Source organism: Chinchilla lanigera, unplaced genomic scaffold (genome assembly GCF_000276665.1).
Source record: "Chinchilla lanigera isolate Chin_1 unplaced genomic scaffold, ChiLan1.0 scaffold00037, whole genome shotgun sequence".
Lineage (NCBI taxonomy): Eukaryota > Metazoa > Chordata > Mammalia > Rodentia > Chinchillidae > Chinchilla > Chinchilla lanigera.
This window is the reverse complement of record NW_004955438.1, coordinates 10,807,679-10,817,455: the sequence shown is the minus strand read 5'-3', so window position 1 is coordinate 10,817,455 and position 9,777 is coordinate 10,807,679.

The window sequence follows — 9,777 nt, the reverse complement described above, 5'->3', positions numbered from 1 at the left end:
TATAAAAGAACTCTTAAAAATTAAGAACAAAACTTGATAGAAGCATTCCAAAGAAACCTTAGAAGATAACATTGAAGAAACCTCTTCAGAAGGTAGGGCTCTCTCCATCATCTTGAGTTGAATTGTCAAAATCGATGTACAATATGCTAGTTTTGTTACATATCATGACCTAAGACAAGAACTGAGGAATGAAGAGAGCTCTGAAAGGTTAGTAAAACTTGAAGATAGAGTCTTTGTGGACAGAGAGCTGAGACCTTCAGCCTGTGGTTGCTGTCAATTCATATCAACCCCACAGAGAGGGATTGTGGGGATAAATACTCTGACTTTACTTTTCTTCCTCTACCAAGTGTTCCTTAGGGGCTTCCTAAACTGTAGCTAAGTGCAAGCTAGAGAGAAAGGCAACTCTTTTATTTTAGTCCACCCCAGACTCAGAGGATACAAGCATTTGGAGAGTGGCTCTGAAGGTAAAGGAGATGGTATCCAGCTGCCTTAAATAGCACAGGACTAGAGAGTGTTACAGACTCAATGGACACACTGAGTAGGGTCCTGAACCCTATAGGAGTAGGGATACAGTACAGGCCATGCTCCTAGGATTCTAAAGCCCCTTAGAGTGCTAGGTCTGAGGGAACTGACCAATAGTATTACAGGTAATGGCCCTGGGACGTTGTGGGACAGCCTGAAAACTACCTCAATTCCAGGGCATGTATTTCTGGGCACTTCAAGGAGACTGTCCTCATTATAACTATGGCACCCAGGTTCCCTGAAAACCTTTCTCTCTCTCTCTCTCTCTCCATCCTGTGTGTGTGTGTGCACGCATGTGCACAAAATAGAAAGCCAAAGGGATCATCCCTGATGTACAGGAGTTCATTTCTCAGTAGCACATATGTATGTACTCAACAATGTTGACACGTTGGCTAGACTTGAGAGATTCAGGAATGGATACTTGGTCTTTGTCAGGCCAATTTGAATCCTTCCACAGGATTTTTCTAACTGGAAGTATACTAATATTAGTTTCTATCTAGTCCAGGTGAAAGAGGTATTACTAAATGGAGTATTCAGCTGTTGTTTGGTGTCCTATTCCTGCCACTTGGAAGTAGCCATCTGCTTTGAGAAGAAACAGTCAATCCATGGGAAGCAGAGGTATCCAGGAAGTGCTCGGTTCCTAACCTTGACATTGAATATTCAATTCTTTAATAATGTAAATTACCCAAATGTTCTTTTAATAAAAATTCTTTCTTGTAAATGTTGATTGAGTTGCATTTCTAGCAGCATTTGTACTAATTTGGTCACATTTACTACTGATTACAATATGGATCAGATGATAAAATTCAGAAGCTAGAATGATCCTTATGGACAAGAGAAGGAAGATGAGAACCTGGAGTAAAGCTGTGACATAGGTTAAGGAGGGTTCTTTGGTTACAGAGTATTCCAGGCAGGGAAAATAGCATACAAGAAAGGTGGTCCCAACTCCAAAGATATACCTTACACAGACTAGTTGGAGTCAGAATGTGTCTTGTTAGAGACAGCTGAAAAGGAGTTTCCCAGTTGAGAACTTTGAATACTAAAGAAGTCTGTGCTTTATTAAAACAGTCATTGAAATATTTGGACATGGATGTGATACTATGAACGCTGCATTTCAGGAATAATAACTGAGTAGTCAGGGTTAATTGAAGGGAGTAAGAAAGGATGTTAGCTACCCAAGTTGGAAGGCAATGATGTGAGTGACCAGGGCCTGGAGAGAAGTGGAAATAAAGAGGAGGGAAGGTATGTCTTATGCTTTTCTGTACCCTTTACATTACTTAGCAGAGTGACCAGTACCTTGTAATTGCTTAACAAATTCTTGAAAATAAGTAAGAAATTTAAATCAAGTAATACTAGGTCCACATTATCAACACACAATATTATAGGTTAAAAATTTAAAATAACTACCCAGAATTATATTTTTGAATTGCTGAAGATGCTCAGTTTTCAGTATTTTAGTTGAGACTGAATAACCCCAGGTAAATTAATTGGAAAGAAATACATGCGCTTCATTGTTTTGAACTAAAAATTTCCTTCAGGTTGCAGACAGGAATCAGTTATTAGTGGAAAGTGAGTGCATCTGCTTGTTAAGAAACTTACTTTCCTTATATCTCTGAAATCTATTTAGACCACTCTATTCCATATTCATCATTTCATGAGACCATACAGTACTTTCAGTCACTTACTGAAGTGTTAGTATTTTACAACCAAAACATTAGCCTGATGAAAATATAGGAAATGTTACTTTTCTTTTATAAATTATCTTTAGAAACAATAGCTAGAACAAAGACTGCCCATAACAATTCAGGAATATAGAACATTCAGTTATCTTAAATATTCCGTGGATGCAGAGATCCATCACTTTGAATGTTCTTGCTTTGATTTGTTTATGTTTGTGATACTGGTATGCTGCTACTGTTCTATTTTTTTTGTTTGTTTCTCACTTACTACTCTCTTTAAAATAAAAAAAAATATTCCATGGATCTTATATCTTAAATACTTTACTTCCAGTTTTTTATTATTCTCCTTTTAAAAAATAAAACACCATACCACCCACCCATCCTTTAATTTAACTTAAATGAGAGGGGCTCTCACTCTTTCCCAGGTTGGCCCCTAACTCATGGACTCAAGGAATCCTTTTACCTCAGTCTTCTGAGTATCTGGGACTATAGATATTTGCTACACCACCCTGGAATTTTAGAGGAACAGCAAACACACAGTTAGGGGTTACATTCCCCAGCTTTCTTGAAGTTAGATTTTATCATGTAAATGAGAACACCAACTGAAACATAAGCAGAAGTGATATAAACAATTTCTATGTCATTTTCATTAAAGGAAATGACTTGGTTTCCATGACTTCTCTCCTTTCTATCAGTGGAAAGGCAGTTATGACAGCAAACAAGTTTTGATCATACAGAAGCTTTGACCACACAGAAGGCAATGTCCTAGAATAAGGCTGAGCAAAAAGATGGTAAAACTTGTGTCCCCATACGATGTTGAATAGGGAAGTTCACCTGCCTTGGATGGTTAGGTAGAGCTGGCTAGTAGATAGGGCACATGAAAGTAACTTTTAAGACTTTCTGTGGGAAACGTACATTTGAACCATATCATAAAGGTCTCTGAGTGCCAGGTAGAGAGTTGCGAGTTGACACCAAAGGTATTGGGTAGCAATGGAAGATCTTTAAGAGATTTCTTGAGGATGAGAAAAGATCTTGAAAAGGCAGTAGTATAGTAGGGAAGGATTGGAGAGTTGAAGCCTGTGATCCATTGAGAACCAACTGAAATAATGTTATAGAGGAGGCTTCTATCTAGATTAGTGGTGGGAACAGGAATGGGAGATTGAATTTAAGAGATATGGAAAGACATGCTTTAGAGAGGGAGATTCCAGGGTTAGACTTTCTAGGGCTTAATAACCATCCCAGTTATTCCGGGATTGGGGTGTTCTTTGGGATGCAGGGATATAGTTCCTAGAAACTGGAAAGTCTTAGGTGGACTAGGACAGTTGATCACCAACCCATTGCACAAGAATATTTGATAAATGAATAAACAAAACAGTTACTTGTCACATTGAAAGCGAAAATCGTGGAAAGAAAAGAAAAAACAAATATCAGGTATTCCTAAAACATGATAAAGTTTTGCCTGTGGTTATTCTTTTCAAAGATTAGGGCAGAAGGATCTGTAAAATAATCAAGACAAAAGAAAACCCTCCTAAAGAAGAAATCACAAAAGTAAGACAGAAACCACAGTAGCCCTTCATGTATCTGAAGATTTGGCTCAGGACTGGGTTCGACCTTGTCACATACATAGTTTTCTATTGTTACATGAAAATTACTGCAAACTGAGCAGTTTAAAATAACATCCAGAGGAAGGACTTCTGGAATGACAGTAAGCATCTCTGAAAATCTTTTCTTCCTAAAAGCAATGAATAGTTGGCAAAATTAACTTTTTCAGACCTCTAATGTGTTAACCAAACATTTCAGCCATATGAGTAACATTTACTTATTCAAGAATAACAGCTGAATCTCACTAAGACAGTGAGAATTTGCCTTTGAAAATTGTCCTAACCTCATCTGCTCTTAAACTCCATGACAGCTTCGACAACCAGCAACCTTACAACCACCATGATGAGGAATACTAGCAGCCTCTCCTTTACTGGAAGGGGATGGAAAAAGGTTGGAAATTTTGAAACAAACAAACCAAAGCATACAGAACAACAATAACAACAAATAATTCCCTAAGAATTGTCATTATTTGATCCACCTGACAGCTTCTTGGGAAAATTTCATTTCCAGGGTCTGTTTTTATTTCATCTGAATCAGAGATTATGCAGTAAGAGAAACCCAATCCATAGGATCTTTATTTAAAACAATCACATCTAAGTTATTTAACAATGCATATGCCTGAAGCTATAACATCGCTGTGACAAACAAAAGACTGGCAAACAAAACAAAACAAAACCTTAAAGGAAAGTCTCAGGAATGAGCTCTCTACAGGGGGCTTTGAATAGCTCCAATATATTCCTGGGTACTTACAAAGCTATAGAAAAATTCAAGGCTTAGTCTGTCCCAGAAAGACCAGAGGAGGTCCTATGATCTCACTATTGGTTGATGTTGAGATCTGCTCAAGCAGGTCATGAGGCTAAGTCAGGGTTGCAAACTATATTAGCACTGAAGTTTCATGCTAACACACACACACACACACACACACACACACACACACACACACACACACAGGAATCCTTTGCAGAGGCTGGAAAACTTGTTCATTTCAGACTTTTAAGTACATCTCTGTCCAAGGGAACTAAAGTGGCACACCAGAGTGTACCTATTTAAAACAAAAGGAGGAAGAAAGAATAGAGAAACAGAAACTTAAGACACACAAAAAACAGATAGCAAATATAAATTCTATCCTATCAATACTTACATTAAATATAACTGGATTAAAAATTTATAATTCTGATTTTGGCAGAATAGATAAACATCAACAATTATATGCTGTCTACAAGAGAATGATTATAGATCCAAAGACAAAAACCAATTGACAGTGAAAGGATGGAAAAAGATATTCCACTGCATACAAAAAGTAATCATGAGTCTAGTAATACTCTATCAGGTAAAAATAGGCCTCAAGTCAAAAATAATAAAGGAGAAAAAGATTATATATTGAAGAAAAGGGCAATTCATCTACAAGATCTAAAATCAATAACATATACATTCCTAAAAACAGAGTGCCATAAAGCTAAATAAAATGAACAGAATTGACATGGAAAATAACATTGTGTAGCAAGAGCTGGAGGTTTTAATACCTCATTTTCAACGACGGACAGAATAAACAGATCAGTAAGGAAATAGAGAACTTAAAAAATTGCACATACCAAACTAGGCTTGAGCCAAACACAAAACATTTTAGTTGACAGCAGCAAAATGTATATTCTCAAGAGCACATGGAACACTTTACAGAAGAGTGCACAGGTCAGGGCATAAAATTAACTTCAGTAAATTTGAAAATACCTTGAGGTCATAGTAATTCTGTTCTCCAGCTACAATGGAATGAAGCCAGAAATACATTTGAAAATATAATAGTATGTGAAAACTCAGCAATAAGTCAAAGAATAAATCAACAAATATGTTAAAAACACTTTGAAATGAATGGAAACAAAAAATACACCAAAACACATTGTATGAAGCTGAATCAGTTTTTAGAGGAAAATTTATAGTTGTAAATGCCTATATCAAAAGAGTTAAAATGAATAACTTGCTGCTCCACTGTAAGAAACTAGAAGAACATGAACAGACTAAGCTCAAAGAAGTAAGAAGGGTATAAGAAATATTAGTAAAAAAGGAAATGAAATAAGGAATAGACAGACAATGGAGAATATCAGCAAAATGGAATGTTGAGTCTAAAAATAAAATTGCTAAGCATTTATATAAACTTACTGAGAAAAAAGACTTAAATTACAAGAGTCTTAAAGAGAGTAGCAAAAGTACAAAAATAATTGCAACATACCAACATCACAGACATAAACGAGCAAAGCAAGAGTATTAAAAGTGATACAGGGTTTCAAAACAAAATGATAGGAATTAACAGTGGTTGTGACATTACATATTGTTATCTGCAACCACATTGCTCAGAGTACCAGATGTAAGAATGGAAGATTGTTCAAACCATTAAAGAGAATAGAAAAATAATTATTAAATAAAACATTAGAGATAATACAGAATTTCACTAGACAAGATGGTAGGAATTCATCAATGGTTGTTCTATTGCATATTGTTGTCTTCAAATCAGTTGCTCAGATTACAAGATATAAGCACTCAAAATTGTTCAAAATAAAAGAATTTTAAGCATTAACTGTTCCTTTTGATAAGACCTCAGACATCAGCAGTACAGTTATCCCAGCTATCCATATATATGTATATATATATATATATATAAAACTTTTTTTGCCTTCCTTCTTTCTTTTTCTTCTTTCCCTTATCTCAGTTGCTCCTTCCTTTCAACAATTTCCCTTCATTTTCTATCATCTATTGTACATTTGGGGTTTTACTTACTCTTTCAGGTCCTACAGCAGGGAGACAATACAAAAATCAGGAATAAAAGAGGCAACATTACTACTGAATTTCTAGGAATAAAAATGAGTATAAGGTGGTACTACAAACAACTAGATGCTTACATATTAGAAAACTTAGATGAACTGGACAAGTTCCTAGAAAAGATGTGAACTACTAAAGCTGATTCAAGTTTAAATAGAACATCTAAATAGACCAAAAATAAAGAAAAAGATTGAAGTAGATTAATAATAATAATTTAAATAACTACACCCATAGAAGAGCAAGCCTAGGCAGTTTGAATTATAAATTCCACCAAACATTTAAAGAAGAATATAATTTTCTTACAATGTCTCTAAAAATCTTAAATGAAGGGAATATTTTTCAACACATTCTGTAAGTTCAATGTTATCCTCACACTGAAGATAAACACACCACTGAAAATAACACTTGCATTAAGGACCAGAGCCATATGATCATCACAATAGATGCATAACTACAGTTGATAAAGTTTGAAATACTTTACTATGATAAAACACTCAAAAAACCAGGAAAAGATAGGAAAATCTTCAGTGTGATAAAGGCCTCTATGAAAAAACCACAGCTGACAATATATGCAATGGCGTGAAACTGAAAACCTTTCTCTGAACATGAAGAATGAGATGAGGACTTTCTTTTTAAAAATCTCTTCTATTCAACACTGTGCTAAAAGCAAGCAAAAGAAATAAAATAGATACAGATTGGAAAAGTAAAAATATGTTTACAGAAGATGTGATGTATTATCTTTTGATCACTGTGACCAAATATCTGACATGCACACTTTAAAAGAGGAGAGGTTTATTTTGGTTCATGATTTCAGCAGTTTCAGTCCATGGTCAGTTGGCTCCAAGGAAGAAACACCATGGTGGAAAGGCACGATGGAGAAAGCAAGCTAAACTCATAGCAGCTGGGAGGCCATGTTAGGGGTGGGCACTACTTCTCTGAGCTCTTTTTTTTTAAATTGGTGCATGATAGGCATGCAATGCCATAGGGTTGTTTTAGTTAGCTTTCATGTCACTGAGACACAACACCCAACACTCACAACTCAGACAAGAAAAGGTTTAATTTAGCTCACAGTTTCAGGAGGTTTAGTACATGGTTGGCTGGCTCCAAGGCAGAAAACTCGTGGTGAAATGGTATGGCAGAGCAAAGCTGCTTAGTTGATGGTGGTCAGAAAGCAGATCAGGGAACAGCATCAGAGAAGAATACACAAAGGACCATATGTGCTTTCTAAGATCATGCCTCCATGACCTATCCAGACACAACCAAGACTTCATGTTCTGCAAGACATTCTAGGTGCTTTGAAATCATGTTCCCATGTTTCCCTCATTGGGACCACTGCCATTTCAGACTGGTGAAACTTTGGCTTAGTCTTTTTTTTATTTTAAAGAGAAAAAAAAAACAATAAAAACAATGATACACAGTTTCAAAACAAGACAATAGGAGATTAACAATGGTTAATATATTGCATATTGTTATCTTTAAAGTAGCTGCTCAGATTACATTATATAGGCAAGAAAAAGTAATCAAACAATATAAACACAAACTGCTTTTGAATGAACTAATAGGAATTAGTAGTGTATCTATATTAGCTATCTTGTCTATATACACATATATATTTTTTTCTTTTGTCTTTCTGCTGTTCTCCTTTCCCCCATCCCAGTTGTTCTTTTCTTTTGAACAGTTTCTTTCTCTTTCACAGTATCTATTGTAATTTTGGGTCTTCTTTTACTCAACAAAGAATGAATAAAAAAGATGTGGTATTTTTATACAGTGGAGCACTACTGAGCCACAAACAAGGATAAACTCGAGGCTTTTATAGGTAAATGGGTGCAAATAGAGACCATATTCATAAGTGAAATAAATCAGACTCACATGTGTAAACATCATATTGTCTCCCTAGTGAACAAAGCAGGCTTCGTGTTAATGGTACATTATGGTTCACTGTGATGCAGTGGCTTTTTGGGTGCTGGGGATGTAGCATTTTATGATAATAGTATTATGTGGAAATGGAAGAGAGACAAATTATGTTTCTTAGTACTGAACTGATAAAAATAAATCCAATGCCTACATATTCTGGTTTCTTTTTAAAATAATTTACTAGAAGGACATACACTCCCAGTGCATAATACTGACCAGTGGAATGAAGAACACGAGGGCAAGATATTCTAATGTGCCTGCTAGGAAAATGTTGAGGTCCTATTTCCGTTTAAATTGTTTCCTTGGAGACAAAATAGACTATGTACTCTGATTTATAACTCGGAGTGGATTTTATCATTTACAGATGAATTCTGCAGAGCAAGGTTACAGAATCAGGCACTCATCAGTTTGCTCAATTTGAAGCCAGAGAAGGATGACAGATGGCAGGCTGGCTGCTCCTTGGACCCCCACTCTTGAAACTTAATTTTTATATTCAGATACTAAACAGGCCTTGCACAATCCTGAAGAGCCTCTGACAAATATTTTCTTACTCAGGTAATCAAATTTTGAGATTGGGCTGTCACATTGCATTAGGTTAGCACTGTGCCTTACATGGAAATTATCAGGTAACTCAATTGCCAGGGCCCAATTGTTTGCAGGCATAATTTAGTTCACTTAGAGTTAAGAGGACACATGATTAATAAAATGTCCTAGTTGTGATTGCTGAAGGCAAGCAAGAAATTGTGGTACATTAGATGGTTTGCTGGAACTAAAGAAGCTGGCTGCTAAGATTAGAATAGACATGGAAATAGTGTGTGTGCCCATAGGAATGTTCCTGGTTAAATTATATATGCTCTATCACTTACAGAGCTCTCTCTTTGATTCTTAGGACAATTCTATAAGGAGGGATTATCATCTGTATTTGTAAATTATGATGCTCCCTGAAGGTCAGAGACAGTACTTCTTATAAACAGAGGCTGGTTGATGATAGAGTTGGGATGAGAATCTAAACCTAAGCCCCTATTATGGCATGAGTCATGCTCTCCCACAACTAAAGATATGTTGATGACAACCTGTAGTACTTCACAACGAGACATTTTGGGAACTAAGGGTATTGCAGGTGTAATTAGTTAAAATGAAGTCATATTGGTTCAGGGTGGACCCTTAATCCAATGTGGGCTGTCTCTTTAGAAAAGGAGAGACACAGAAGGAAGATGGTCCTGTGGGGATCCAGAGGCACAGGAAGAAA